Here is a 7663-nt window from a genome sequence, read left to right as displayed (position 1 = left end):
GACACATGCACCGTCACACCTCCCACTGCTGCCGTGAAGTTTGTTGGCTGGAATTGCAGGGGAAAGGGTACGAACCTTGGAACCTCAAGAAAAATGGAGTATCTAGCCAGATTGATGCATTCCATGGGTGCCCAGGTAACTTTTGTATCAGAAACAAGATCGTCTGAATGTACTCCTGCCCAGTTAAATGCTCGTTTCAATTCGACTGCAAGTTTCGTAGTGCCTTCGGAAGGTTTTTCAGGGGGGGCTTTGGTTGTTGTGGACTGATGAAGTTCTTCTCTCAGTCAAGTTCTCAAGCAGATATCTTATCCTAGCTCTTGTGCATCATATAGCTACTAATGTAGAGTTTGTGTTGGCTTGTGTCTATGGAGATTCACACCATTACTTTACTAGAATGACATGGGACCATATTTTCAACTTTGTTAATGAATATCTAGGCAAGCCAGTTATCTGCTTAGGAGACTGGAATAACATCATGTGTGATATGGACACTACCTCTGTCAATGCTATTAAGTACCGTATGCATGCTTTTAATACCTTTGTCAAGCAATGTGGTCTTTTTGATATGGGTTATAGTGGTCCAACCTATACGTGGATGAACAAAAGATTTTCTTCCACTCCCATATTTTGAAGGCTCGACCGATGTCTGGCCAATGCTGAATGGTGTGCGCTTTTTCCCAATACAAATGTCTTCAATTTGCCTATCATGCTTAGAGATCATGCTCCTATCCTTGTTTCCACTCAATCTAATTTTCACAAACCTAGACTTACTTTTAAATTTGAGAATTGGTGGACTTTTGAAGATGACTTCCAAACTATAGCTAAAAATTCATGGGAAACTAGTGCGAACAAATCCTTCTATGCCAGATCAACTAACCTTGCAGGTACTTTAAAAAAATGGTGCAAGAAGAAGAAGCCGATCCAGCAACAACTAGATTGCTTGCAAAGTCAGATCAACCAAATACAAATGCAACCACGCAGCAACAGGATCATGATCTGGAAGCAAAGCTGGTAGGCCAGTATGAGGTAAATCTTACAAAACTCACTAAGTATTATCAACAACGTGCAAAAAAACATTGGGCTATTTTCGGTGATAGGAATACCGCTTTCTTCCATAGTGCAGTTCAGAAATGTTTGCACAGAAACAGAATTGTATCCATTCATGATGCCCACGGAAATGAATTGTTTGATCCGAATGATATTGCTAGTGAAATTTTCAATTACTTTAGATCCATCTTTACCTCCTCATCTTCTAACACGGTTAGATATATCCCAAATATGAATGTATGGAATCATGCAGATGATTTCACCAACTCAGTGCCGGATAAGCAAGAAATTTTGGAAATATTAAAGGCCATGAGAAGGAATGCATCTCCAGGTCCAGATGGATTTAATGTTGCCTTCTATGTTTCAGCGTGGCCTTGGATTGGTGATGATGTCACAAAAGTGGTGACGAGCTTCTACACCTCAGGTATCCTTCCACCACATCTCAATGATACCCAAATTGCTCTCATTCCGAAGAAACTAGCTTGTCACATACCTTCTGATTTTAGACCCATAAGTTTATGCAATGTAGTCTATAAGATTATTGCAAAATCTTTAGCTAATAGACTGAAAATGCATATACCTGATTACATTCATCCCTCTCAACAAGCTTTTATTGAAGGTAGACGCATTAGTAACAACATTGTTGTACCTCAAGAGATAGCCCATTCCTTCTCGCTTACCTCTTACAAAAGCCATGATTTTATGTTAAAAATTGATTTAGCTAAGGCTTTTGATAGAATAGAATGGCATTGCATTATTTCATCTCTCGCACGCAAGGGGCTTAATGGTCATTTCATAAAACTGATTCATGCTTGCATCTCTTTGCCAATGTTCTCTGTCATCATTAACGAACAATCATATGCTAAATTTAGTGGCTCCAGAGGCATCAGACAAGGTTGTCCTTTGTCGCCATATCTTTTTGTCCTTGCATTGAGTGAACTATCTTTACAGCTACAGGAAGCTTTGCAAGCCAATCATCTCACAGGCATTTTACTTGGACCAAATTGCCCCCTATTCACTCTCTCATGTTTGCAGATGACCTTATCGTTTGCGGGAAAACTAACATGTGTGAAGCTCAAACTATCTCTAATATTTTACATCAATTCTGTGAAAACATAGGTCAGATTCCTAGTTGGAGTAAGTCTGGTATCCTTTTTAGTAAGAATGTTCCTTTGCCGGATAGAGAGAATATTAAAAGAATATTTCCAGCCCCAAATATTGACAATTCCTTTGTACATCTAGGACACCCTCTTATTTTGCCATCTAAAGATAGATCAACGGCTTATGGTTTTATTTATGATAAATTCAAGTCAAAACTCTCTAGCTACAAAGCTAATCGGTTACCCATGCAGCGAGACTTACCCTCATTAAATCAGTTTTCGCCTCAATTCCTGTCTACTACATGTCAAATATTCTCTTCTAAAAAAATCCTAAGTAAGCTAACAACTATCATTAGGAATTTCTGGTGGACAGGTGTTCAAGAAGACCAAACTACTAAAAGCCTTTGTCTTAGAGCATGGGCTGACATATGCATGGATAAAAAAGTAGGTGGTCCAGGCATACGAAATCTGCAGGCAATCAACCAAGGACTCATACTCTCTGCAGCTTGGAGGCTTGCACCCAACTAGCTCAGATCCTCAAAGCTAAATACCATCATGACACATCTATATGGCGGGCAAAACACAACATACCAAAATCTGCTTTCTAGACATCAATATTGAAGGTAAGACCACTTCTCATTTCAGTCACTGCTTATCAGGTGGTAGATGGAAATAGTTCGCTATGGAGCACTGCTTGGGTTCAGGGTTGGGAAGCCATTTCTGACAATCTAATCATTCAGCAACATGCCTTTAGTTACCCTGCTCAAATAAAAGATCTTTGGCTTCCTGGGCGAAAAGCTTGGAACATAAACTTGATCAATTCTCTATTTTCTCCTGAAGTAGCTAACTCTATACTTCAAACTCCCATAATTGATGCTACTGGTCAGGACATTCTAGTATGGAAGCTAACCCCTACAGGTCTATTCTCTCCAAAGAGTGCATACAGACATTGTTTCAATAACCTCCAACTTCCACCAAGAGAGAGACCGAAGATAGTTCCTCCACATATTGCAGCTTTGCTCAATCAGGTGTGGAATGAGAAACAAATGGCGCCGCGTGTTCAAACTTTCGCTTGGAGACTTCTTCGGAATGCGCTCCCCACAGGTAATAGGGCAGGCAAGTACTGTAAGCATATTAGCGAAACATGTTCTAGGTGTGGTAAGCTTGAGGATGAAATGCATCTCTTCTTTCTTTGCCCTTTTTCAAAGGCAGCCTGGTATAGCTTTCCTTGGTTTCTAAAAACTGAAATTTTTGCCCAAAACAATACTTCAATTCCTCACATGATATAGGGCCTACTTGATTCTCATCATCCTCGCATGAGTGTTGAATCACTATACACTTTTCTATGGTGTATTTGGAAAACTCGAAATGACTCTGTTTTCTGTAGGAAAGCTTGCAACCCTTCCCAGGTTTACGCAGTGGCAATGACAATTATACAGGGAGCTAAACTTGAGTTTGAAGCCTCTTTCCAGGTTTGCAGTGAAGGTGATTTGAATGATCCTCATGTGGATGCAAAACATGGTTTACGACTGCAGGATCATGTTCCCCAGCAGATGACTCCATCTCCTGGAAGCACCATCACAAATATCACCAGCTTTTCAGGGCCTGTTATCTTTTCAGATGCTTCTTGGACTATAGGTTCTGATGGCTAGTCGACCCCTGCAGGACTAGGTATATTCATTCAGATAGGGAACGAAGGAAGATGCTCTCAGCTTTGTATCTCGGCTGTCTCCCCACCGGTGACTTCAGTCATGTTGGCTGAAGCTTTCAGTTTTATGCTCGCAACTCAAATTGTAGGAATGCTTCAGCTTCAGCAAGCTACCTTCTTGACGGACAGTGCTACGTTGGCAAAAGGCTGCGGCAGCTCAAAGCCCGATTCTTGCACCAGGACACTGGACCATCAGGCCACAACTAGCTTACATAGCAGCTTCTTCAGCCTTTAACTCATCAAGGATCTATCATATTCCCATGAACTACAATTTTCGAGCTCATCATCAGGCAAAACTTGCACTAAAGCTTAAGAATAGAACATTTAGCTTCAGGTGCTTAGCTTCAGGCAATGATACATACCTCAGTGCTCATGTAATGGTGCAATCTCCAGTGTTGCAATGCACATTTGTACATGTACGTTGTTGCTAGATCAATAAAATATTATGTGTTCCAAAAAAAACAGTACAGATCATACAAGTGCTACAAATTAGCACCAAGATAAAATTACAATTGTGACACTGACAGAGAACCACATTCTGAACACCTATACACACGCGTGGCGCATATAGCATAGAGATCACCACGTGGTTGACTGTTGGTCTTGGTTCCACCGACCAGTTCATTGGATTTGTTCCCCTCTCCCCATTGTACTCGTACTGGAGAGAAAGCACAACTCCATCTTCGCGGCAGCTCACGCTGCAGCTTGGCAGCGGAGCGGCTCTCGCTGTGGCTCGGAGGCGCTGCGGCTACATCTGCATCTCGGTGGCCTGACAGCTTGGAGGTGCAACTGCTCGCCGGCTCCATCTGCATCTCGGCGGACCGGCAGCCCCCGCAGCAACTCGGAGCAGCAAATCGGGTATGTCGCTGCTATTGCTCGTATCGGCGAGCCAAACAGGGGCGGAGACGGGGGGGGGGGGGGCGAGCAGGGGCTAGATCCCCCCAATCGTTCGCACCCCCCAAGCGATCAGCTATATTCGTAGTCTTACCTACTAATAAACCACGCATTGCTTCTGGTCGTCCGTCGCGCATTTTTGCAAAAAAGCCATTGCACTTTCTAATATTCAACCCGCGGTCCCTTATTAGGTGAGAAAACCCTTCGTTCTGACTATTGTTTTTGCAAGAAACCCTGTAGTTTCCTGTATTGAACCCGCGACCCTTTCAAAGTGATAAAGCGTTCGACAGCACGAAAAAGACGCGCGGATCCGGGCGCGGCGGATCTGCCGGCCGGTGCGGCGGCTTGCTCCGGTGGCGGCGGCGATGTCTTGCTCATCCAGTTAAAGAGAGAGACAGGGTGTGAGGGGGAGAGGAAAGAGAGGAAGGCATAGAAGGAGAAGTGTCGCAAGATGAGGGAGGGATCTCGCGGCTGGTGCGGGGGCTTGCTCGCAGCGGCGTCCGTCTTGTCCAGAGAAAGAGAGAGACAGGGCATGAGGGAGAGAGGAAAGAGAGGAAGAAAGGAGAAGGAGAATGGGCGCAAGGTGACGGAGACGGTCGCTGGCGGTGGCGCCTCCGGTGACCGGCCGGCGGCAGGGCGACCTGCACTTGGAGGAGGAGAACTGCGCAAGATGGATTCCAGCACCCTCCTACTCATATAATGGTGAGACCTCCTTCCCTCTCTCCCTTCCAGAGCCATAGGCTGACGACAAGGACAAGTCCCTACTCGAGAAAACAGCAGGGAGCAACATGATTCACGGTCTAGATTAGAACAACACTGAACTGATATATTTTTTGTAGTACAGGAGCTTCAAGACAAAGGGCATCAGGCTTCACGGCAACACATTTATCTATAACTTTCTCCCCAAATCTGAAAGTATTTGGCCCCTAAATTCTAATTCTCATTAGAAAGTCAGAGTATTTGTGGAATATGGTCTATGAATATTGACAAATTTGATTGCAGCAGGGGCGACAAAGTTAGTGCAGTCCTCACCGTGCACATATATTTCAGGGTAAAATCAAACTTCAGTTAGAAGGACATGATCAGGCAGGAGATTCATGCAGCATTGGATGTGAGAGGCCCTAAATGCATTTAGCATGTGAAAAGATGTGTTTAGTATTGTTCCAAGTTGTTACCTTTCGAAAAGAGAACGCAACAGGGATAATTTTTTCTTCGAAGCACGAGTTAACCACAAGGAATCTCCATGCTTTTGCACCGGGTGCGAAATCAACTTTGAAAAATTGACATGGCTATTGTTTTTGCTTTTCCTGCTCAAGACAACAAAGGGATTGTTCAGGCTGATTTGTGTTTGTGCAGACAGACCTCAAGGAACCTCTGCCGAAGATTTACGTGGTGAAGGACTCGAACTGTATCTCACGTCCACTCGGCCACACCTGGGTTGGCTGCCAACAGCCCTCTGATTGAACAACTGCTCCGTCTATCCGAGTCTCTGTCGGTCGGCTGTTCTTCTCGGACATCACCATACAGCTCCTCAGCAGCAAACTCATGTGCTTCTCCACCAGAATCAATTCCCGAGCTGTTGATATCCCCTATTCCTCTAAGGATATGCCCATGGTAATTTTTTCCACAAGACGAGTGTTGCAGTATTTGTATGAACTGGAGTACTGTACTGTTGCAGTAGTGTACAACTGTACATACATGGTTTGAAAATCCTTTCTTTTTCAGTTATATATTAGAATGGAATTTGTACGGCTTGGACTGCATTTTCACAATCAATATGGTGTGTTCAAGTAGTGTAAATTGTTTAACTTGCTTTTTGGCCAGTATCCCGATATATGTGGATGTATCGTTGCTTTTTACAATCAATTTGTAATGTTGCTTAATGTACCGTTTGGTCTGCTTTTTTGGTCTGTATCCCTGAATCGACGCCCTTAAGCTCCTGTTGATTTCTATAATTCATGAGCACATATGAGCATCAAAAGAAAATATCCCATGATGAAACGTGAGCAAGTCTTGGTGAATGAACTGATATTTTTCATGCATTACAGGTGAAGCAAAAAAAAAATCAAGCTTTATAAGCTCCGCGGCCTCAAGGCCAATCCCCAGGTTGATGCCACCGCTACTGACTTTGCCACATCCCTATTACAGTTTAATTTTTAATTTATTAGAGAAACTAGATCAGTGCTTGGGGCTGGTGTGCTACGGTTGGTTTAGGCATGTGTCCAACAAGGCGGCGGCCACTATAAGATACTCTCCTGAGTTAGGACGGGTTTCGAATTTGCTGCTATTATTAGAAAAAATAAGAGAGAAAGGAATGTGATTTTTGCTGCTACTATATGATGCTTTGTTGTTACTGTTTTCTGTTTATTGTATCAACTGTTTGTCGTGTGAACTACCCATCAGATTTAGGCTCGGATGATTCAGATAGGATGGAAGATGCGTAGGAATCGTCTGTGACATTCTCAATGAATTCGATCCCTCGCCGGCGAGCTTCATCATGTAAGACCTTTAGTAATTTCATTCAAATTTATCTAGCAACAATTGCATGACTCTAGACCTGAACAATTGCACCCTATGAAAAAAAGATTACACACAATGTGGGGTTGGTGTAGATGAGATAGGGGTGGGCCAACAATCATTACAGGTCGGTCGACCTGCCACAGGACCGGACATGTTCGAGAAAACTCAATCCGATGGCCGCATGTGTCGTGTCTTCTCTTTCGACCTAACTTGTTATGTGGACGTAGTTGGATTTTTATTTAGCTAATCTGTGCTTGCTGAAATTCTCATATGATGCATGCGTTCATGGATGAGAATGTGGATTAATTGATAAATTCAATGAAGAGTATACAGGGGAAGAATGTTTTATAAGATACGAGCCTTCTTTCCCTAAGGGTTGCTTGGTATTTCTGCT

The 7663-nt window shown here is 43.3% G+C and overlaps 1 long non-coding RNA gene across 3 annotated transcripts; it reads left to right on the top strand.

Annotated features, from left to right (window-relative positions):
* Positions 1-5039: 5039 nt before the first annotated feature.
* LOC123138468 (uncharacterized) lies at positions 5040-7084 on the top strand. Of its 3 annotated transcripts, XR_006469169.1 has the most exons (4): positions 5040-5451; positions 5594-6007; positions 6106-6363; positions 6798-7084. It is a non-coding gene; the product is annotated as an uncharacterized lncRNA (long non-coding RNA). The 3 variants fall into 3 exon arrangements; XR_006469167.1 differs by lacking the exon at positions 6798-7084 and having other exon boundaries at positions 6106-6671; XR_006469168.1 differs by lacking the exon at positions 6798-7084 and having other exon boundaries at positions 5589-6007; positions 6106-6671.
* Positions 7085-7663: the final 579 nt, after the last annotated feature.

Source organism: Triticum aestivum, chromosome 6B (assembly GCF_018294505.1).
Source record: "Triticum aestivum cultivar Chinese Spring chromosome 6B, IWGSC CS RefSeq v2.1, whole genome shotgun sequence".
NCBI classification, from domain to species: domain Eukaryota; kingdom Viridiplantae; phylum Streptophyta; class Magnoliopsida; order Poales; family Poaceae; genus Triticum; species Triticum aestivum.
Note: the sequence above shows the minus strand (reverse complement) of the source record. Positions and strands in the feature narration are given on the sequence as shown.